The sequence below is a fragment of the Astatotilapia calliptera genome, chromosome 7 (genome assembly GCF_900246225.1).
Source record: "Astatotilapia calliptera chromosome 7, fAstCal1.2, whole genome shotgun sequence".
Lineage (NCBI taxonomy): Eukaryota > Metazoa > Chordata > Actinopteri > Cichliformes > Cichlidae > Astatotilapia > Astatotilapia calliptera.
This window is the reverse complement of record NC_039308.1, coordinates 45,969,034-45,993,275: the sequence shown is the minus strand read 5'-3', so window position 1 is coordinate 45,993,275 and position 24,242 is coordinate 45,969,034. Positions and strand designations below refer to the sequence as shown.

The window sequence follows — 24,242 nt, the reverse complement described above, 5'->3', positions numbered from 1 at the left end:
TTGGATTGCTTTAGGTTGTACAGTTGTACCTGGTAAAAATTAGCCCTGAGTATAATTTTAATGTTTTCAAAAAAAGAGGGTGTGATTTGTCAATGTAGTCCATTCCCTAATATCTCTCCTTTTTCTAGTGTCTGTTTGTTACTTTGTTTGAGACACGTATCTGGTGATGATACAAAAATGTTTGATTTTGATTAACAGGATGACAGCGTTGACCTTACAACTAAAAACATGTTCTTTTTTTGTTGTTTGTTTTTTGTTTTTGTTTTTAGGGGGAGTATGTATGTACCTTAATCCAAGAAGCCAAGGCTGGATCAGGAACAATTAGCTGCACGGGGTGAGGAGATGAAGGACACGGGTGTGAAGGAGACGAGAGAGACAAAGTAGCAGGCATTCAGGGTGGAGAAATGGAAGAGCAGAAAGCGAAGGGGTGGGAGGTAAAAAAAAAAAAAAAGAAAGAAGAGAAGAGAAGAACTCATCTGCTGGGTTTCAGTCAGTCAGGATTTCCCCTCTGTCAATCCTCACTTCAGGCCCCTGAGAGAGATGGAGTGAATGAGAGAGAAGGATAAAGAGAGGGAGAGACAGAGACAGATGAGAGGGAAGGGGGAGAGAGGGGAATCACAAGTGAGATGGAAACTTGGAAACAGGAGCAGAAGAGATGAGGGATACAGGCAAAAACTTGAAAACATGGAGAAAAAAAGGAAAAGAAAGGAAAGCAGTATGAAACTGTAAATCAGATCAAAGTAGAAAGGATGGTGATAAGGGACGGGATGGACTAGATGACAGTTACAGGTAGCATCGGTGTAGCTACCAGATGAGATGATATGTCTTTTTCTAATGTCCCTAAACCCTCAAACCTTTTATATGTCATTCATGGTCAGCAGTGTAATCACATGCAATCACCGGCACTGGTCTTCCACACCTGTCCTGTATTCTGATTACCTGCACATATGGGAATTGACCGATAATGATGAGATATAGGTTATCCAGAGCAACTTATCTAATCCAAAACTGACACTTCTTACACCACATAAAAGCTGCCATTTTTATTTTGAATCATTTTGTAATTTACTTTGCTTTTAATTTGACATAATCTAATTAATTCCTACCTCTGCAACTTCGCATAATACGGAATAAGGAACTAAAGCAATATGAAGGTTTGTAGAGGCAAATAGGACTGTAACATATTTTTTGTTTTGCCTACCAAAATATGGTATTTTTCATAAGCATATGCACTTTTTTAAGGCACTACTATAACTAGAAGGAGTAGCTATAGTGAGCTCTTAAATAATGCACTGCAGGAGGCAAGCTGGATACCTCTACCTCCTCAGAAAAGTGACCAGCTTTACTGTGCTCTGCTGTGCTGTGATAATGTACTGCTGTAAGATACATGGAATCATAAAATATGTGAATTTATATATAGTGGTGAAAATGAACACATACATGATTGTGATTAAGAGGTTCCTCTACTGCCCATCTTTAGCAATATTTACTTGTTCTAAATTTGGCTAAAGTCCACTTCAAGGTTGCCTCCTTACGCATCTCTGAAATTCCTCAGTAGAGCCAGAGGCTGAAGGTATTGTTTCCTATGCCTTTAGAATATTATCCTGAACTCTCTTTCTGACCACTTTCATGAGGGCATTTGCAGTTTTGTTGTGGACTTCAAAAATACACAGAGAGGAACTGTCAACTTCTGTGTCCGACAACTAGCTCTGAGGTTAAGGTCTGTCCTTTGACTGGGCCATTGCAGCATTTTATACTCTTTTTCTCAGCTATTCTGTTGTACCTGATGTTCTTGGAATCATTGTCCTGTTGCATGGCCCAGTTTTGGTTAAACTTTAGCTATCGGACAGATGGCCTCACTACAAGCCCAAACCATTCATCCTGCGTGACAGTTGATCTGAGGTGTTTGTGTTGATTTGGTTTTAATTGGGTACTATGGCCAAACAGCTCCACTTAGTCTCTTCTGTCTTAGAGACATTGTTCTAGTCTTGTGGTTTATTTAGATTCTGCTTTGCAAACCTAAGCCACTTTTTTAGAGAGAAAAGATCCAAACAAGGCATACTTGTTCATTTTTTTTTTAGTATACCATCATGACTTTATCATTTAAAATGCTAACTGAGATGTTGCTCTTGCTTTTTTGTAGTCTCTCTGAGCATTTCACAGTCTGACCTTGGGACCTTGAATTTGTTGGGATGTACACTCTTGGCAAGATTGGCAACTGTCTGAATGTTTCCTACTTCTGAATAATCTTTTTCACTGCAGAATGATGGACATCAGATCATTTGAAAATGACCAGATAAATCCTCCCAGATTGAGAGAAAGCAACAATTGCTCCTCTAATATCCTTCATTGCTGATGTATTTCCAGTCTTTCTAAGATCACTACAAGCTTCTCCTTACTGTCTTAATTCCGATGGTAGTGGTAAGGATGCACCTTTTCTCTTAATTTTTTTTGCCAATTACATGAAATAATGTGGTATGTCATGTGTTGGTCAACTCAGATGAGACAGTTTGTCGATGCAGTGGCTGCCGCTCAGCAGATCATCTACAAATCAGAAGGCTGGTTGTTGGTGGCTGCACCACTCTGTATGCCAAAGTATCCTTGGGCAAGATACTAAACCCTGAGTTGCTCCCTAATGCGTTCATCGGAGTGTGAATGTGTGTTAAGGTTAGAAAGCTCTTGTAGAAAAACAGTGTTTTTATGAATGCGTGTGTGAACGGGTGAATGAGACATGTTGTATAAAGTACTTTGAGTGCTCAAGTGGAGTAGAAGAGCGCTATTTAAGAACCAGTTTAATTGCCTAAATTTAAGGACCAGAAGTTTTTTTTTAATTGTTATTATGTCCAGATATGTGAGTACGTACTTGACTGTATTTACTTAAAGAGCACGGAGGTACAAATTTGAGGTTTGTGTATAATCTTTCCATGCTGACACACATTTATACATTACTACAGATAGATACTTAATCTGTACATAATGGTAACATTTTAATTGAGACACGCACATTAACCCAGTGTGCAGCCACATACAACTAATGTAGTAATGTGCAGGTTGAACACTTCCACATATTTAGGGTTCTGCTACAACAGCCATTTAATGTCTATAATTTAATGAGAACCAGAATACAACTACTTAAACTTTTTAACTAAATATAGGCTGGTGTTTGTAAGAAATTGAGAAGACTTTTAACCTGAAGATTTCCAAATCAATGCATACACTCAATCTGCAATTATAATCTGAAGAATTCATTTCATATTCAAGATAATCCATTGTAGCCATACTCCAGTGTCTGTTCACAGGCTGAAATAATTATCATACAAGTAATGTGATTAACAGCAAAGCTCATCAGGCTCAGATATCAATGCAAAAAAAAAAAGAAGTACAAAATGCACACACACTGTGGTATCTTGGTGTGGATAAATTAATGTATGTTCTGCATCACATGTGTGTTTCATCTTGTGTGCAGGCCTACAGCTCGGGCGTATAAAACGTTGCTCAGCTAAAAATAAATAAAGGGCTCGAGAGAGAAGCGAAAAGCATTGTGCGCTGTGAGTCACGGCCAGCAGTGGTGGTGACGATACACTCCCCCCATTACACACACACACAGAGCCAAAATCACACTTTCTCCTCCCCATTCAAATGCTGAACCATCCGGTTCTCAGCATCATCACACCAAGATCTCCAGAAGCACCAAAAGACTTTGCTCTACACAGTGAGACACACACTGCAGCGAGCCAGACAAAAATATTCAGCCATTATTAGAAGACAAACAAAATACACAAAAGCATCAATTATGCAGAAAGGGCTCATTTCTGTGTTGCCTCTTGAAGGTCCCCGTTAAACTCACGCTACTTCTATTTAAGGTTTATAATATTGAAGTTTAGATTTATTTTTACATTTTATTCATATGAATAGTTACCTAAAAAATGGATAACGCATCGCAAAAATTAATGAAATGGGACAAACAATCAAACACACTATAATTGTGAACCCATGAAAAAAAAGTTAAGCCCTGTAGCGAAATTTCACTTGAAGGGAGGATTATTATCACTTTGTTATGCACGTTTTCTTAGATAGATACTTGTCAGTATGCCAAGGTTCATCACCATCACCATGGGTGGACTCGTTGTTTGTTTGTTTGTTTGTTTTTTAGTTTTGCATGACAAGCAGGGATTTTTTTCTTTTTTCTCAACAAAAAAGAGAGAAAAAGTCACCAGTTGGATATATGGGAAAAATGGATTTTGTAGAGAATTTTAGCCAACATATTGATATAAGATTGATCTACAAAAAAAATGTTTTCTTCTTCTGGCAGCTATAAACTGTTCAGTTACAACCTGAATTTAATTAGTAAAACTGAATGAATTTCAACACTCAACACTGACTGGCCAACACCAGCACAGTATTTAATTCTGTGCTAATGCTGCAGTGACTGTCACTTTGTTCATGACCGGCCACTCCTGCACATGCAGCTCAAGAGCAGACTTTCTTAGAGCCCCATAGTTTCCATCACAGGATCTGCACTTAAATCTTTGGCAACTATTTGTGTCAAAGTGTATCAGATAAAACTAGTTTTCTCACGAACATCTAGACAAAGACCGTTACTTTTGGATTATGGTAAATGGCCTGTATTTATATAGCGCCTTACTAGTCCCTAAGGACCCCAAAGCGCTTTACACATCCAGTCATCCACCCATTCACACACTGGTGATGGCAAGCTACATTGTAGCCACAGCCACCCTGGGGCGCACTGACAGAGGCGAGGCTGCCGGACACTGGCGCCACCGGGCCCTCTGACCACCACCAGTAGGCAACGGGTGAAGTGTCTTGCCCAAGGACACAACGACCGAGACTGTCCAAGCCAGGGCTCGAACCGGCAACCTTCCGATTACAAGACGAACTCCCAACTCTTGAGCCACGATCGCCCCGGATTAATCGGATTAATGTGCTCTAGCTAAACAAAGGAAGTCAATATGGGTTTTTACACAACAGAGTCATGCCTTTGCATTTGTTTCATTGTCCCTGAGCAGCTTGCAGTCACTGACTCATCTATGAATTCTGTATCATACAAAATACACAGAGCACTTGATGTCTGAAAGTTGAAGTTGAAGCAAAGTCGAAGCAAAAGTGAGGCTTTTACTGAGATAATGATCCTAAACACACAAAAGCATCCATCAAAGGAAAAATAGAAAAGGTTAAAAAAAACAACAACAATTATGTTCTTTGTTCAATCTTGCTGAAATGAGCAATACTTTCAAAGAAACATCTGGCAACTGAAGGGATTTTGGAAGAGTGGTCAAAAATTTTAGAAAGCTGAATTAAGAGAATGGTAACCATATAAGAAGTTATTTGCACCAAAGGGGCCAATACGAGCTTCTGATGAGTTGTGCTTTTATGATTTTCTTGTGGAGTTAATTATTACAACAGCTAATTCCCCCTTTTGGATTTGCTGAAATACACCGATTTTATCTGTAAGTAATAGTTCAAAGAAAAACAAAAAAGATACCAGCAGCAGATTTGACAGCACAACTGGTTGGGACTCAGTGGCGCAGTGGTTTAGACTGTCGCCTCGGTCACTTGGATCTGCACAAATACATCTGCCAAGTACAACTTTTGAATTACATTAATGTTAGTAGACTGACAAAGAACAGAAGGAGATACCTTGATTAATTTGTGATTAATTTATGAGAAAAACTGACTTGGTCACAGCAACAACAACAGTAATTGTAACTGACATATGTTAACATACTCTACATATGGGATGACTCAAAATAGACTTATCAGGGCAGAAACACAAGAGTTCTTAGGGTGTCCTGTGGTCATTTTGGGTCGATCATTTGTTCAACTGGACTGGGACTAGGGAGTTTGAAGGTCAAGTAATCCCCTGAGCTTTTCTCAGCCATTCCTGAGTTGTGTGGATGGTAGAACAGCCCTGCTGGGGGAGGAAGCTCTCCCGTGTGGTGTGTGCTTGGTCACTGTTTATGAATATGGCACTTAATGCATGTCAAAGTAATATGCACATATATGCCAAGGCCCCAGCTGCACACTGTATTTTAAAGACATGATCAGTGTTCATCACGTCAGCTCTCAGTGTTTTAAAGCTGTGGAAGACTTGCGTCTAATACCACTACAACACAACACAATCATACGTGTGACACACACAAAAAAAGACTCCATATGCCTCGTACAAAAATATATGAATAAGCATTAGAATGAATGAAGTTTAATTTGATTTTGAAGGTATTAACTAAGGAGCTCTGTTTTTAATTCAAATTCCAAATTCCATTAGAATAGTATCTAAAGGAGGATCTGGGGTTTTTCCACTAATGTAGCATAATGGTGATAGTTCAGTGATGTCCGTGGCAGTCTCTTGCACTATTACACCTCCTGAGTGGGGAACGTAACTGTAGGATGTTACATGGTAAAAACATATGCGCATGTTTTAAGACTACATACACCTGTCATTTTTAAGAAAGCATAAAAAATTCCTATGAAACCTTTTTTCTCTCTAATGGATGCAAATTTAACCATTAGCTGGGGATAGTAGGTTAGGTTAGTGACTTATATCAGTGCTACATTTGACTGAGTTCTAAAATAAAGCGTTATAAACTATGCACTGAAGTTGTCACTGCTCACATAGTGATCTTAAAAAACTTAGCAGCCCAACAGATGGATGGACAGGTCAATAAATCGCACAGCTTGCGCAGACTGAGAATCATTTTCTGTTTCATATTAAAAGTTCCTTTTTGTGTTGCCGCAATTGCCCTCGAACTTTATCCATGCTTATTATTATAACCATAATAAACATCAACAATAGCATCAACAAAATCAAAGGTATCAGAAGCACTAAGCTTCTGTAGCCTAGACAAAAGCACTCAATGTAAACCATCTATTCTCATTCTCCAAAACAAATATTAATTGGCATAGAATAGCAAAAAAATTTATTTGGTGACTATTTCCATTTCAAGACTGAAACACAAACCATTTTGCTAAATGCAATATTCCTCGCATAGGGGATGCCTTTGCAGGACTGACTCAAACTTTACTACAGTAGCCACTTTCCTCATCCTGAAGGAGTGTGTCGCTTAGTGCAAACATGTCACTCATTGGGTTTTTACCATTTTCTAAGAAACTATGAGACAGTGATAGAAAATATACAGTGGAAGGCTTTGGCATACACTCTTTATTAGCATCAATTAATGTCATTCGGGGATTTTGGTCTTTCCACTATGAACATTCCCATCAAGGAAAATGTGGAGCTGCACAAGCCTTGTTCAGAGAAGCTACAATCTTTAACCACAGAAACACAAATAAACAGAGACAACTCATCCATGTTCAAAGGTGAGATTGATATGGCTTCAGTCCAGCATAAGGTAGACAGAACAAACGTGCTGCCATTTACAGCGCTTGTGAATAAAACAGATTTGATAGATATATGAAACGGACGTGGTTATTTTTCCTGCTTGCGAAACGAATGATGAAAATTATGAATGAATCCCCCTGCAAAAAAAGATAGAAGGATAAAAACAAAAGTCATGGAAAAAAAAACCATTTGTTGTTGTTTAGTTCTGTTACATGACTACCTTTAGTGTTTGTATTTCAAATAGTTGATTGACGGCAAATATTGAGGTTACACTAAAAATAAAATGCAGTCTGTGATAAAGCCCTGAACGATAGCTTAGCCTATTGAGTCAATCCACATAAATTTTGAGTGCATCCACATGTGGTTTTCAAGACTGCTGAAACCAAATGGATGCTGCTGTCCATGGGATAATCCTCAAGGATAAATGCTTATTATCTGTTTTTGATGAGAAGCTATAATGAAGCACACACCCGATGTGTTATTAGCATCCGGAGTTTAACATAACTCCCTCTTTTTTGTAGCACATGTCTTCAAAGCCCTTTGGTCTCACTTTTAACCATGACGTCATCCCCCTAAATATAGCTCCGCACTGGTAGCTAACAACAGAAAAGATTACAAGAGGAAATTTAGGAACATGCTGTGATTTGTCATACACAGGTGGGATGATGTCAGGAAAAAATGCTCACCACTCATTTCAGGTAAAATATATCACGTGACTCTTATGAAGGTGAGTAGACTATTAAATTATGAGTATATGATCACAGCAGAGTGTGTATTTTGACCTGTAGTTGATATGTATACAGTTTTTAAAATGCGATGAGATTTTTGGCTTGTGTTTTTTTAAAACAATGGACACATTCAGTGACAATCACATGACAAATTATGTTACACTCCACAGCATGAACACAATCACATTTTTTCATTGCCAGTTGTTACCCCTACCAATTTACTTTTCCATCGTGGTGATTTACTGTTTGAAACATTATTCTGATTCTCTGTGCACAAGAGGGGGGAAGCAATGTCAGCATACAGTTTGATACGGCTACAGTCCCAACAGCATCATACGACACTGAGCTAAGACATCAAATGGTTTTGTGGTGTGATTAAAAATAAGAAAAAGAACATGCCAATTTTCAGAGAAAATGATGCTTATATTTTTCAGACGTTCCCTTATTCTAATTTGTTGTGAGGAGAACTCTGAGGCCATAAGTTATCAGTTAACTGGTTTGTTTGCCTAGATTTCAAATAGAGATATTTTCCCACAAATCTGTCTGATCATCACCACAGGTGTATTTGCTTTTGAGATTTTTCTGTGAGATTTCTGACACCGCCCAAATGGAAACTACTGGTAAGTGGAGTTCTGCTGTGGTCACAGCATTAGAAAATTGCAACAGCAACTTACTAGACTTGGTGTTATGTGTCAACATTTTTCCACCAAAGAAATAGTGTATTTTGCAGATTATTATGATAAATTATTTCATACAGGTTTGCTGTATGGAGGCAAAAGTACTGGAGATGGAAATTTCAAAATATGTTCAAATAAAAACCAAGATGTCTTTCTGACTAAACAGACACACACACACACACGTATCCCACATGAAATTCCCTAACTTTCAGAGCCATGATCATTTACTGAACACGAAGAAATTATGACAATTTTGTACTAATATCAGGCTAAAGAAACAGCTGTAAGAAATTCAAATTTGCAATGCGCTGTGAAACTAATTGTTGTGCTACTTTAAGCTGTGTGAAAATCATATTTTCAGGTTTTTATCCTCACACACACACACTTACACCTGCTAAACAGCCATATTATTATTTTGACAGTTACAGCATATTTCTCAATCTTGAACTACCACTTCCTGTCTAAAAAGTTGTGGAACACCTGAATACACCATCTGTTATATAACAGAGATGAAAAAATAAAGCTTTCCATAGGTTCCCCATGGGGAAGAACTAATTTACCCAGAGGGCAAACACCAGTCATTACACATGATCAGACATGATTGTATTCTCCATAACATTTAACTTGATCTCATTTTTCAGTTTACAGTGGGAACATATAATAACTTATAATAACTTCAACAATAACAATGGATTTTCAGAAGCTGGATGACACTTTTTTGCCCCCCTCTTTACAGAGTTATCACAAAGGCAAGTAAATCTAACATGACGCCAAGGTGTTGCCTGAACTGTGTACGATATGATGACTCACAATGAGAGGTGACATAGCAGGTAAGAATTTACATCTTCTGGTGCCAAAAACATACAGTATGAGCCAGATACAGTGCAAGTTATAGACAGGATTAAAGCACACCCACGCTCACACCAACTCCAATATAGATTATGATAGAAAAAAAAATAAAAGAAATTACAAACAAGCAAATGCTCCTCATATACTTTGACATCCAACTGTGAAACCCATACCACAAATACCACTGAGTATCTAATCGGTTCTCTTGAAACCACGTGAACTCGACAATTACAACATCAGACTGACAGCTAAAACTTGCGCATGGGCTTCTTTCATACTATTGCACATATAGAGGTGATATAGCTAAAAAGCACGACGGACCCGTGTGACAGATTAAACAGAAAAAAAGCAAAAACTAAAACACGAAAAACCACTAACTCACTAATACACAAAGTACAATGCAGATGTATAGTGCAAATTTACATTGTGCTACTTCCAGCTTCTCAATAAATCACAAGATCACGGCAATTATTTTCCATTTGACTTAAAGCTCCATGATAACTTTAACATATAAATGATAGAAATCTAGAAGCACGAGACCCTACACAAACACAACTCTTGCTCACATGCACCGAGCTGTCATTACGAGCCTTACGCAAAACATAATTTGAAGGGTGATTTGTGTTTGACGTCATCCTCAAACACATTTCAGCCCGTGCAATTACCTGTCTCAAGATGGAGAAGAGAGAGAGAGAAGGTGAGGGAGGACAGAGGAAAGGGGGAGGAAGGAAGGTCGATCGGTCGGTCCCTCTTTCAGTCGATCCTCGGTGCATACATCCAAATCGTAGGTCACCTTTTCTCACCGGCGCCCAGCTGAAGGCTCCAGCAGCAGCAGTCAAGTCCACCTGAGCTCCTAAGTCACCCCGTTTCCATCTTCACTCATGTTGTCATTGTTCTCTCCTGCAAGACAAATGGACAAAGCGCACATGGTGAGACTTAATCGTCTAAAAGTTCGCAGGCCTAAAGGGACAGACGGAAGACATAATGTGAACGGGGGATTTGGGGACGGGGGGGGCAACTTATCATCAGACGCACCACCACAAACCATTGAGAAAACCGCTTTTACGCGCTGAAATGACGCGAATCCTCGCAGTAAATATTCATTAATTAAGCCACCTTTGAAAGGTGCCAAGATAAGTTTTCATTCACATCCCCACCCAGAAAGCAGGAGACAAGCCAGTGCCCCGTATTCTTGTACACAGGTGTGGCTTTTTATCATTATGGCTATTAAGGCAGAAAAACGGAAGGCGAGTCCGAGGGTCAGAGGTCACGCTTTTTTGTTTTACGTAATCTCTGTGGTCGTTTCAATACGTGTTTATGCTTTCTTACACTTTATTGCCAGTTCATTGATCCCTGCTCTATGTTTTACACTCTTTAGATAATTTGGATTATCTAAAGAGTGCCTCGTTGAGATCTATGCGTTGCTCAAGAGTTGGGTCAAACGTCACTCTCGAAATTAGAAACATGTTCTGGGAAATGTATTTTTACACGGTGGGTTATCTAGTACGTCACGAACTTTTTTCCTCCCCCCCACCCCCATCTCAGTTCATTTTTCTGGGAACTCTGCGTTTTTAGCCAAAAGACACGGGGCCGCAACTGAGCGCTTTGTGATTAAGTCGTTTTTGTTCCCTGAACTACACTTTTTTCCTCGTTTTTTGAAACTATATTTTCCTGTCAGCGTGAGTGGGACTCAGCACATTTAGCCAACCGTTTTTTCCATCCTAGGGTTACACTTGCTGCTCTGTGGATCTGTACTGCAAATACGCGGAAATGTTTATTTATTAGGATCATTAGTACACTTGATTTTGATCATTCACACTTTTCATTCCCTTTACCTGTGATGGGACAGCAGAGAGGAAACAGGGCACAAAGTCGCGTGTTTTTTCTTCTCCGCCCTAAAATGAATTGAATCTCCTTTCGTTCTTTTTACTGTGTCTTCTGAAAGAGCTGGTGCTCATGTCTTGCTTTTATTTTCATCGGCATGACTACTTTTGCTGCAGAAACCACTTACTGCATTCACACGAAGCTTCATGAGCCATAGTTTCGTGCTACTGAAGTTGGTAGTATAATGACCCAATCGCTAAGCTGACGAGACTAAAGTTGATCTTTTTCATCTTTTTTATTTTGTAATCTGTTGGTTCGTACTGGAAGGACGTGTTCGTGGCCGGCTCTCTGTGTGCTCTTTGTGGGGAACGTTGACAGGGGAACAGTGGTGGGCGATGCTTGAGGTGGATTAACTACTATTCACAAAACTGTGAGGGAGACACGTGCATTTTCAGTGTGTGTGTGTGTGTGTGTGTGTGTGTTAGTGTGTGTGTGTGTGTGTGTGTGTTAGTGTGTGTGTGTGTGTGTGTGTGTGTGTTAAAGAGGAGGCTGTTTGAATGTTCACGGACGCTACACACACAGAGTAACTACGTGTATGAGACAGGGATGCAGCTGTTCCTTATTCCTCTCCATCTGCCAGTTTGGATGGTCTTGTTGGGGAATCCCTTGCATATGCACTTTGCTTACAGGTGTGTGTGTGTGTGTGTGTGTGTGTGTGTGTGTGTGTGTGTGTGTGTGTGTGTGTGTGTGTGTGTGTGTGTGTGTGTGTGTGTGTGTGTGTGTTTGAATGTTTCCCACAGTTTCTTTTTTGAAGGGAGTTAGGGGTTCAGTGACGTCCAAGCACCACACCCTCCAAAACACACACACACACACACACACACGTGCAACTTGCAAGGGTCTCCCCATGTTTACACTCTGCACTGCTGGGCCTGCTGTCACTTGTTCAGCGTGGTCGACGGGGTTGGGTTTGGGTGTGTTTGGCTGAAATAATGACTTGATGTTACACTGCTCGAAGTTTGGGGTCCGCCGAAATGTTTGTTACCAAAACTGTATTATTTATTTTGTTTTATGAGCACAAAGGCACGCAAGAGTTTGAAGAAAACTTGGGTGCGACGTGGCTGCAGAGGTTCGACACAATTTCTAACAAAGAAGAAAACTGTTGACTACGAAAAAAGGACACACTTAGGGCTGAAAAAACAAACATAACAAAAACCCCACAGCCGTGGCAATGATAAAAACGATAAGAGTAAATAAAGACAAATATGAACCAAAAGGAAAATCTGAGTAGAAAAAATAAAAGAAGTCCCTTAAAAGGAAAGATTGTAAAATTCCAGAGTGCTGTCTTCTGATGTCGGTGTCTCGGCGCGGCGATTGCGCCCTCCGCAAATGCTTTTTGGGGTAAGGGCTTCCCAGATTAATAGTTATGAACAGCAAGCCCAGACCGCAAAAAGATTCGTGAAGGACATTATCTGCTGCTGCTACTGCTGCTGCCGTCCTACGGAGACTCCGTGACACCTCTGCTCTCTGCTTCCGTGAATTTATCTCCCATCCCGACTCGGTTGATTATATCTCCAGCCTTCGGAAACCCGAGGCGAGTGTATCCTTCCAACATGCACGCACACACACACACACACACACACACACACACACACACACACACACGCACAGAGAGAGACACACGCACACACACACACATTAGGAAGAGAAAGGATGGAAGAAAGAAAGACAGTGGAAAGAGGGGGGTCTCCGGATGCCAAGGCGGTTGCTGCAACTGAGAGCTGTCCAAGGTCCTTTCGCTCTGATTCCCCACTCCTCCAGTTTAAATCCTCCTCTATCTCCCTTCTCGTCTCTCAACCAATCCTTTCTCCTCTCCCCTTCCCCTCTTACTCTGTTTCTTTCATATTTTCTCCTATTTGCTATAATTATTTTTTATCCAAACGCTCGGATGTGCAAAGCCCGTGTGATCCACGGGAGCTGTGCATCGATGCGTTTTGTTGTCAGTGTGCTCTGTATTATATTCCCTGGTCCGTGGTGTGTCTCCCTATAGTGAAGCGCTGGCGCTCTGCAGCCGCTCCAGAGCGCTTGGTGAGGAGGGAGCAAGGCTGTAAACTGCTGGCAATAAATAGAGAGCAGGGAGGGATCTTATTGGAGCAAACTAAACCTCGTCATCAGCCAATCGGCTTCTCGCTCATATAGGGACCCCCCTTTTTGAAAAAAAAAAAAAAAAAAAAAGAAAGGAAAAAAAGATGGCTAACCAAATTGTGGTCTATGGCAGAGTTTATACTTTGGATATATGCATTTATATTAGGATCTACGACTCTGATGCGACTATGTCAGTGTTAGCAGTTTCTATTTTTCAGCCTTTTTGCGTTTGCAGAGCCTCTAACGAGACTGCGAAAACAACCGTCGCTCCACGCGTTTTATAGTGTGATAAATAACAAACGTATCAAACGCTGACGATAATAATAAACATGACACGTGACAACAGAAATTAGCTATTTTCACCTCATCAGAAGTAAAGGCATCCTGGACTTTCCTTACGCGCCAGCTACAAGCTGTATACAAAATAATGAGGGAATGCACACAAACGAAAATATGGTACAAAAACAAAGCTAACAATAATAGCAACCGGACTTTGGACAAGTGCGAACAAGCTTTGTACAGCCCTCTACATCGCGTCACATCTTAGCAAGTAGCATCTGAGGCGACTCATGGTCACCTACAGAGTTCACCGGAGGGTACCACTGCAAAAACCGACACGGGGGTCTCCGTGTAACAAATTCAGTCCCTACGATCCTTCAGTCATTTACAGGTGGGAAGCGAACATGACATTAACCATATGGCATGCGATTCACTGCAGTAGTTCACAGCTCACACAGCAACAAATGTTTAACTTAACAAAAACAACAACACGTTGCTGAGCATGGCGTCAGGAGTCAAAGAGTTAATCACGACCGTAAACCACTCGTCCTCACACATACAAAAAGTTGAAAGAATCTTTAATGATCTTCGTTTTAGAGGAAGGACAAATAAAATGAAAAGAACAACTTACCTCTTTTCTCTGGAAAAGTTCCATGTTTAATTTGTTTTTTCTAAGTTGCAGCTTTCAGTGCACCCCCTTCCCACCCCCCTTTCTACATAACCCCCTCAACTCCATGCACCTGGAAGTTACTGTATACCCCCCTCATATTTTCACCGCCCCACTATCACTGATGACACTGGTCTGCATTCAACTTGGCTCCCAGCATCCCAGCAAGCACACACTAATCACACGCTTATGGAGAAAGGAGGTATTTGGAATGTCGGGGGGGGGGGGGGGGGGCAATGGTTAGTGCAAATCCAACCCCAGACTCCTATCCTCTTCCCTCTCGCCATGCGCCCTCTACCCCACCCCTACCCCCACCCTCCCCTCCTCCCGGTGTAGATATTTTTTTATTGGGTGGTCTTTTCATTTGCAACCCAGTCAGTCACGATTCTCCCCCACCGTCTGCACTGCACAGTGACTGCCTCTCTTGACGCAGCCAACGCGCACATTACTCACTTTAGCAGTCACGACTCGGGAATCCGTGTTTTTTTCACCGAAATTACACTCTTGGCGTTGAATTATTGAGCAAAATATGGTCCCTCGAGTGCGTATTTGCGGGTTTTGCCCGAAGAAGAACGACAGAATTGATGAGAATTTCTTTTTGGGGGGTTTGGAGAGGTGGAGCAGTGTATCGCAGGTGAACGGGATTTTTGTATGACAAATACCGGTGGCTGGTTGATTTTTATCTGTTTTGTTATTTTTTTGTTTGTTTGCTCGTTTTAATCCACTGTAGCTCTTTAGCCAGAATGCAAATGTACTGAGGAAATTGGCCAAAGTCGTGCACAGACTCGGGGTGAGCGCGCTCGTCGAGTCCCCAGTCGGGCTGCAGAGCTGTGCAGACGCCTGTAGCCTTGTTGTGATCTTTCCGTTCGCTAATTTAACACAGCTACCTTAAACAAAACGGGCTGATTCCTTCACAATTTGTCGTGGAGTAGATGGCTCTGATAGAAGCCCTCGCCGGGATGAAAAGTTATCGTGGGAAGAGCTCTCAAAAAGAAAGAAAGAAAAAAAAACCCACAGAAAACCCTCAGCTATTTCGCAACTGCTCTTAAGAGCACTGCAAACTCTTTCAGGTCAAACCGCTGGATTGGTAGGGATGCGAGATGCGAGAATATATCCTTTATGATTTTGACTGGCACGCCAGGAAATCACGAGGCTGACGCCAGCAGGAGAAGAGCTGATCCAAGTCAGTCCGGCTGTACCTCTTTCTCTCCTTCTCTCTGCCCATGGCATCCGTCGAGCCAGTTCAAACTATACAGGCGGGAGGAACTGTATTAGAAACATCTTTTTTTTGGGGGGGGGGGGGGGGGGGGGGGCGGCGAGTGTCCCTCATTAGTAGATTTGGGCAACTTAGATAAGGTGGGGTGCTTCAATACTCTTTCCAGGACAGATGATTCGCTCAGTATACGAGCTCCTGGTTTCCAAACAGGAGTAAACAAAGCTTCTGGCTGCCGGGATCCACACCAACAAGCCCCCTTAACACACACACGCATCCATACAAACGCACATACAGTGAAGCACACCAGCAACAGCCCACTACTGCCACTTGGTGTGGTTTCAGCACCATTGCTGCTGGACAGCTCCCGGGTTTCCCCATGCGGTGTGCCTGGTCTCTGCTGCAGCAACAGCTCCTTCACATCACTCCCTCCTCTTCCTCTTCCAGCGTCGCTTTTCTGTCAGTAAGATTCCTCTTTTTAAAAAAAAGGGGGGGGGGGGGGGGGGGGGGAGAAGACGGGGGGAAAGGCGTCCTTAAGCGCTCATCAGAGAAGGGTTCCCCTCGCTTTCGCGGTTAAGCATAGAGATGGGAGGGAATAAAATAAATATGTGATAGAGACTCAACAGCGCCAATAGACAAAGGGAGTTTTTGCACTAGCTTATTTACTAAAAGGGGTGATTCCTACTCTGCAGGAAGGGTTGCTTCGGCTCTACAATCAAACATGGCTAGTAAAGCATGCCAGCAAAATCCATGCGTAGGACCGTAAGTTAAGGGGTTGTTTTTTTGTAAGTTTTATTTTTTATTTTTTGTGCATGAGCCAAAGTGTAAGGCAAAATTGGAGGAATAGAAACCGCACAGACACTCGGCAGCATGCACAAGCAATTACCACACAACAAAAAGTACACGGAATTAAATAAGTGTGTGTGCAAACGTCTCACTCACCAGTTTGCAGTCACGTCCTTGTTCGACACTGCAGAAAGAGAAAGACAAGAATTGAGATTTTAGTAAAGGGAGGGAAAAAAAGAAGAAGCCGCAACAAGAGTCTGGTAGAAATGCAACAGATTAAGTCCTCCATTTGTTGTTATGTAGGCTTACAGTGGCACGTCCAAGTTTGCTCAGGATCGCCTCCTTTTTATACAAGTGATACCCGTCTGTCTATTTCTGGCGCACGATCAAAACTATGATGCTATTTTTAGGTCACAGTACAAGGAAGGAGAAGAAAAAAAAACACCCACAAAAAAGGCACTGCTTGGGATCTTTACGTGAAGAGCATGTAATGGAAATTAATTTTGCTTCTCCAACTCTGCAAAGATCCCCGAGTCCCCTCCGTTGCATCATTGCAGTGATTTTTTTTCCTTCCCCCCCCTCTCAACCCAGCGTGCCTTCAACAGCACCACCACGTCCGTCTCTTCCTTAAAACACGCCACTTTCAGCACCTAACAACTGAAATCTGGAACTCGTCGACGCTGCCATTACCATCGACAATATTTGATGTCTTGTCGCCCTCTTCAGAATCTTCTCGTCCCAGTGTCACTTCAGCAGCTGAAACTCATGAACGCTAAATAGGTCCAAATGCTGATCAGCACGGACTGCCCGGCGGTCCCTGAAGGATTTTATTTTTTCTTTTAGTCGACATACGACATAGCACTCTTATATTTAATAATTAAGCTTTGCTGACGAGAAGACGAAAAATAATAAATAAAAAGCCTTTTTTTTCTTTTCTTTTTTCTAAGGGCTGCGTCAGTTACTAGGCATTGACGTCACGTTCAGATTCTCTCACTTTACAGCCCGGAGAGTCTGATTAAAGGCTGCCTTTCTGTCATCAGCTCTCTTCGAAAATTTGCCATGTGGAAGGAAAAAATATGAGTGATAAAACACGAGGATATACTGGTGGGTAATATGGTATGGACTCGTGGAAACTGCAGCTTTAGAGTAGGTTATCTCTTGGTGAAAACCCTCCTCTAAGCATCTGGCTTTCCAGCCACCCTCCTCCCACCCATGTCTCCCCCCCCCTCCCCACACACCAAGTGTCGGTGCTGTTTTGGTCTTGGAGAATTTATATCCCAGCATCCAGTGCATTTGGCGGGCAAAACACCCGTATCTCTACAGCAAAGGAGAGGAAAACACAACCTTAATCTCCTGTTTTCCACCGGTCGTGCCCACGCACCAGACCCCGCTCGCCCACGGAACAAACCCCCGGGAGCGCACACTTGTCGGTGCAAAGGTGTACAAACAAACCTCCCTCCACAGTATGCTCAATCTCTCTCCCAGCCCTCTTCTGTATCTATAACATCTTTACTGTAAGACCCTCTTTACGCGCACCAGGCCGTCCATCTGCACTCATGCCGCGTGGACATTCACGAGACTTTATCCGATGGGGCGGGCTGGCCTATGGTGGATGGTGCTAGGGTTTTAGAAATGAAGGCAGTGAGTACCAACTGAGTGGCAGCTACCTAGAAAAGTCGGCTCTGAAAGAGAAAAGGGCTGCGCCCGTCGCATCGGTTTGTGCTATTTTTATCCCTGCCTGTAGGCCAACTGTATGTCCGTGACTGCTGGCGAATGCATGTATAGGGACACGCTCAGAGAAGGGATTTAGGATATCCTGAATACCGAGATGACAAAAATGCACCCCGAGTAATCAAAAAATGAAAAAAGGAGTTTTATTCTTTGCGTATTTTGTAGTCTCTTTGGCTCTTATCACAAATGTATGAGTATAAAACATGACACAGCAAGTAAATATCTGATTTAGCTCACACAAAACAAACATTGGCTACACTACATGCAAGCACGTATGAGCACATACAGTGGTCTACAATCATTCAATCAAGGAATAAGCAGTGTCAGTGGGAGATGAAGCCAAGGTTTGCCAGCGCAGTGCACGGTGATCACCGCGTGGTGTCGACAAACCCAACCAGAGAACCTCCTTTAATTTTAACCCAAACTTTGTCTACCCCCACCACCTCCACCCTTCCAAAAAAAAAAAAAAAAACAAAACATTAAAAAAAAAACGGCACTCCTGACTCCAGCGAAAACCAAGACACAACACACTTTTTGTCCGAGTTCACATCACAACGAGAAGGTACTGCTCATCCTTCTGTTCCTTTCACTATCACAACTACTCCGACACAGGCAGGAGGCGTGCCTTCTGCAAAAACCACACAAAGATCTTTGTACACCAAGTCTGTCAAATGGATTTCTCAATTTTACCGGCCACACCTGCACAAAGTACAAAAGATTCACTTTTAAACGACCTTTAAGGCAAAAGAACAGTACTGTGCAGCGGCTTTAGCCACTCGAGGCGATTAGCTGCTTCTAAGCAGTTTTCGTTGAGTCATTTCCTCCCCCCCGCATGCCAACGAGTTCAACCATAAAGTCAAGGATATAAAGAACTATCTACGGCAACCAGAAGAAATAAAAGTCCTGGCACCGATGGTGTGGCATCCAGAGAACTGTGATCTATGACAGTCTGAAACCACAGAGTAACTGTGGCAAGTTTTTGTCAAGGATATTCAAAATGTGTACACAAATGAACGTAGGTGAAGTGGTGCTGACTTGAAGCCAAATGTTACACAAAATACTTACTGATTCAGTTTCCGATTACCGCTTTTTGTACGAGGTAAACTTATCATCAACCTGTAACAACCTCTCCGCATTGGCACAACTTTAAAATATTCGTTTTCACAGCATCAAAGAAGTAATAACAAACTATAGAAAATAAAACAGCCTTATGCGTTTATTTTCACGTCATTAAACATTTTGGACCACAGTTTCTAATTTACCTTAGGATGTGAGTGCGTAAACGAACAGGGAGCTCTCCGTGGTGCTGAACAGCTCAGTCGCTGTTTGAGCCATGTGAGGGCAGCTCAACCTGCCTGTTCTGCTGAATCTTCTAACTTCCCTCCCAGACTTGAGTTTTATAACGACGCCACCTTATGTTGCTCCGGCGAATGCAAGTAGCATTTTGAGACTCACGGGACTAACAAATGCGGTTATATCGCGGCCATGAAAGAAAACAAGACAGCATGTACCTCCGAGGCAGCTGGCGACACGTGTGGGCTGACGCAAGTCCGCTGCAGAAAGTTGTTTACAAGTGGAGGACTAAGGACGCATAACCTATAAGTTTATAACTAATACTCACGAATGAGCATCTACCATGCAGTTCTACTTCTTTGTCACGACGGGGGAGAACGCCGTTGTTGAGGCCGTAAAAGAAAAATCCATAAATATATACAGATTATGTAAACACAGCCTTGTGGGAAAAAGTGTTTTTTCCCAAAGTTTCCCTCTCTGTCTATCTCTTAGTAGTTACTAGGCATCTCAGTAGATCAGGCAGCCTGAAGCAGAGGATCCCCAACACGTGAATACTCCTACGCATTACCGCAGCCCGCTCTCTTTGAGTGTTTGCAAAATCCCATCTGCTGCCAGTATGCACACACAGACACAACCAAAAAAAAACAAAAAAAAAAAACGTCTCACTGCTATTTTTAATACCCTATTCTGAACGTTCCCAAAGTTATCAGTGCGCAGACACCAAACGGCATCCCCTGCAATGACCCTTAAAAAAAAGTCGCGCTGAGTATCCCCTTTGCAGGGAATAAAGACAAGTGGTGAGGTTAAGCTTTAGCAGGCAAACATTCACGACTACAAGCAGCATGTAAACGGATAGGCAACAATGAATACGTCCTCTTAAATGATCTGCATAACATTGCGGTCTTTTTTTTTTTGAGTCCCAGTGAAGGCGAACCTCACTTTGGATGGCGTTCCCTGCCACTACAGAACGTCTCGTGAGAATGCTGTTACCTTTGTCTTCAGATCAACCGGTTATGATGGGGGTGACTAAGTCCCAAAATATCCAAGCACGGTCAGGCTGCAAACTTCCCTAACTAGCTGCCCACGAATTGGGTTTCGCGCAACAAATAACAGAAAAAACTTACCTGCAATATTTCTTGCTTTCTGTGTCTTTATAAACTCTGTTTGAATACATGATTTGAGCAGAAAGGGGGACAGGGCAGCCTACAGTCTCTCCTCCTTCGCCAGGATGGAGAAAGTCAGTCCGTTGCGCGTCCTCTCCCTGTTGTTGTCGGAGGGTAAAATATTTGGTGTTTGCATTCAAGATTCAAGGACCCTGCTCAAAAGAACGGTGGGTTTGGATGGATGGTCTCGGGGAGGGGTGAGGGGTTTGGAAATGTAAAGGTGGCGGTGGTAGCCGGACAGGAGGGGAAGAGCACAGAGTTACAAATGTGCGCCTGATTATAGAAATAGCCCGCCAAATCAGGGGGACTTCACGCATTCGGGGAGGCGCGCCACACGATTCACCTCACGCCAAATACTCTTTTTTTTTTCTTACTGTCTATGCGTAGGCGTGCGTTGGTCTGCGTGTGTGAATTACTTCCAGACAGGGACGGAAAGCATGAATGGTGCAGGGTAAGCCCGACTGAAAGCTCGTGCAGTTATTGGAATTTCAAAAAAAAATAAGTATATAAAAAATGAATAAATGATTCAGGAGGAGAAAAACAGTCAGTGTAAAAACACTGGGAACTGTCTTGGGTGTTTCGACAACGAGATCTGAAAGCACCTCTCTTCCACTCCTTTCTCTCTCCCCCTCTCCATTTCTCTGTGCCTCTCTCTCTCTCTCTCTCTCTCCTCCTCCCTGGTCCTCTTCTCCAGCAGTGTGCTATTGACCTGCATTGACGTCATTGCGTCATTAGGTATCCCTTAGAAACACTGTCTTTCAAAAATAGTATCAGATTAATTCAGCTGGCAAGAAGAGAGGGGTGGGGCTTATGAGTGTTTGGGGTTGGGGCGTTTGGGGTGGGGGGTTGGTGGGTAGGTGTGGATGAGATGTGCCAGCATGTTTTATTCGAAGATTTTTACCCCCATTCACCACCATGACTGGGGCTGAGCGCTAGACCCGGCACCTCATGTCTGAGTGCTAAACAGTGGGGAGGGAGAGACACAAAAAACGAACTCTAATTCAAACTGAATTTCATATACCCTTATTAGCCACTGTTGCCGCAAATACACAAATAGGCATGGATAAATTACAGCACAAATAAGCAGAACACTGATTCAAATACAAATGATTCAGAAGATATACAGGTAGTAACAGCTTCAGAAAGTGGGTCAAAAATGAATTTCTCCCTCCTTGTTGCCTGTCTGTCTCTCCCTGCCTTCCTCTGGTCTTTCCAGTCTAAATATATCCTCCAGCCTCAAGCTGACTATGTTGACAACCTTTTCCCCATTTAACCTGCAGCTCTCGAGGTCCAAGGACGGAACACCATGCAGAAAGACAGATAGAGAGAGAGACAAACAGGTCTCACTAACAATAATTTTACAGCCTGTTGGGACACTTAGCAATGTAATTAGGCAACTCCTTTTAAAATAGGACTGATTGTTTTCACTGTTTTAACTTTGGCTTAAATTCTTAATGTATGCCTGCAACCACAGGACAGTTGTTACTGTCAGCACTTAACAGGTCCTTTAAGATGCTGGATCTCTAAAGGGTACTGTCCTGTTTTCAGTGGGACATTTTAACCAGCACAGAGGGCAAAAACAACATTTCCATTAAGCATCAGTAGAAATTCCAGTAAGTTTTGACAACAAGCTGCTATCTTTGTTGTCATTATACAACATTAAGGATATCAAAAGTAATTGCCAACTTTTGCGTCAATGACACATGCGTGGCTATAAAGCACACAAATGCAAACAGATGATGTTTAAGAATTTTTAGACTCATGTCTCCTCTGAAAGGTTGTTCTGCCATTCACGCAGCCTTCAGTAAGTCAGCATGAAAGAGAAGGAAAAAACGAACGAGAGAGAATGTGATGACAAGAGGTAGAAAAAGAGGCAAACCAAGAGACCATGGCTAAAATACTTCACTATAACAACTGAATTAGACCTTATGATTCATCATCTTGAACTGAGAAGCACATAATTCAAACACTGTAACAATTTAACACTACAATTCTTAGGTTTATCCTGTGAGAAATCGTGTGCCAAATATTCTAAAAAAAAAAAAAAAAAAAAAAGGGTGTAAGTGCTATTTGGGAGGAGGAAGGTGAGGTATGTAATCTTCAACAGGGAAGAAAGATTTTATATCTTCACCTAAATTTGTGAATGTGTCATTAAGCAGCTTAAGTTACTACCAAAAAGAAATGGCAGATTAATGGTTTATCAAGAAAACATAGGTCATCTTAAGTGTCCTTAACCTCCTAGGACCTGGCGTCCATATATGTGGACATGACATTTTGGGTTGTCTAGACCAAAATACAAGATTTTGGAAGGGCCTGATATCCACTTACGAGGACATTATACTTCCACTGTTCTATCAAAATTTTAAACGAATATCCTCATATGTGGCTCTCATTTTTCTTAAAAACAAAAATCTAGTAATTCTTTGTTTTTACATTCATTGGGTCCCAATATGCCCAAATATCAAAGATAAATTACAAATGTATGCAATGGAAGAGCTCGGGTCTTATAGGAGGTTAAGAATCTTTGCTCTGGAGGTTCTGTAGCTGCACCTAACCTTCAACCTCTGTGCGCATGAAATGTTTCCTTTCATTATCCAATAAGAAATCCAAAATGAAACAACATGGAAAGAAGTATTGTCACAGGTACAGGATGTGGGGCTCAGATATGTGTAATCACAGGACATGTTGAGGAACCCACATGGGGAGAAATGTATCACAGAAGACGTCATCAGCACCAGTGGAAGTCACGCAGCACTCAGGGGTCAGTGCCAAGGCTGACGACAGTGATAGAAAGACAGAGAGTGATCCTGGGTGTGACTAAGACACTCCAATCATGGAAAAAACGGTGTGCTGTCCTTTCCTCCTCCATAATAACATAAACACACGACTCAGGCTGTTTGAGAGGAAATGTTAGTCTTGAGCAAAATGAAAAGACCACTCTCTCACTGTAGCCTATAAAGCTTCAACCCTCCGCCTTGTCCCCTTTTAGGGCATGTCAACAATAATACCTTCCAAAAACATCAGCTTTGGGTGTGTGATGGCCCCTCATCTTTTCCACTTGGATCTTATGTATGTATATGGCTGTGTATCCATTGTATACACACAGGTCCTTTTAATTTGTTTGATGTCTCATGGCTTTCCATTTCAACTTGGGGGCTGCAGTCTCTCTAGGAAACAGTCGGTGTTTTGATCTGATGTTTACTATTGGGCCCTGGAGATGAAAGCAAGCATGCACATGGAAAAAAAGAGGGCTGCAAAAGATTCTTAGCAAGATGGTTGCAATGCTTTAGGCACTGCAACCATCACAAATATAGAAAGACGGCTTGATATAAGTCTGTCTAAAAAAATGCCCTAAACATAAATAAAAAATGAAGATAATGTATAAAGGAGTATGAATTTGAAGTGAAATTAAGAGAAAAATAAGGATCTAAAAAAATATATATATATATATATATCGCAATTTATTTATTTATTTTGCCAGGTCCAAGCAGATGGTTGGTAACATACAATCCATGTAACATTTGGGTGAA

General features: G+C 41.9%; 1 long non-coding RNA gene across 3 annotated transcripts in view; it reads right to left on the bottom strand.

Annotated features, from left to right (window-relative positions):
• LOC113026395 (uncharacterized) overlaps positions 1–17,595 on the bottom strand; it is a 59,506-nt gene extending 41,911 nt beyond the window's left edge. For 2 of the 3 annotated variants that reach the window (XR_003272913.1, XR_003272912.1), the window contains exons 1-4: positions 17,216–17,592; positions 16,682–16,709; positions 16,088–16,213; positions 10,280–10,514 (exon numbers count right to left, since the gene is read on the bottom strand). This is a non-coding gene — a long non-coding RNA (uncharacterized LOC113026395). Of the gene's footprint in view, positions 1–286; positions 532–10,279; positions 10,515–16,087; positions 16,214–16,681; positions 16,710–17,215 lie in introns of all 3 variants that reach the window. The other variant, XR_003272911.1, reaches the window with a different exon arrangement.
• Positions 17,596–24,242: the final 6,647 nt, after the last annotated feature.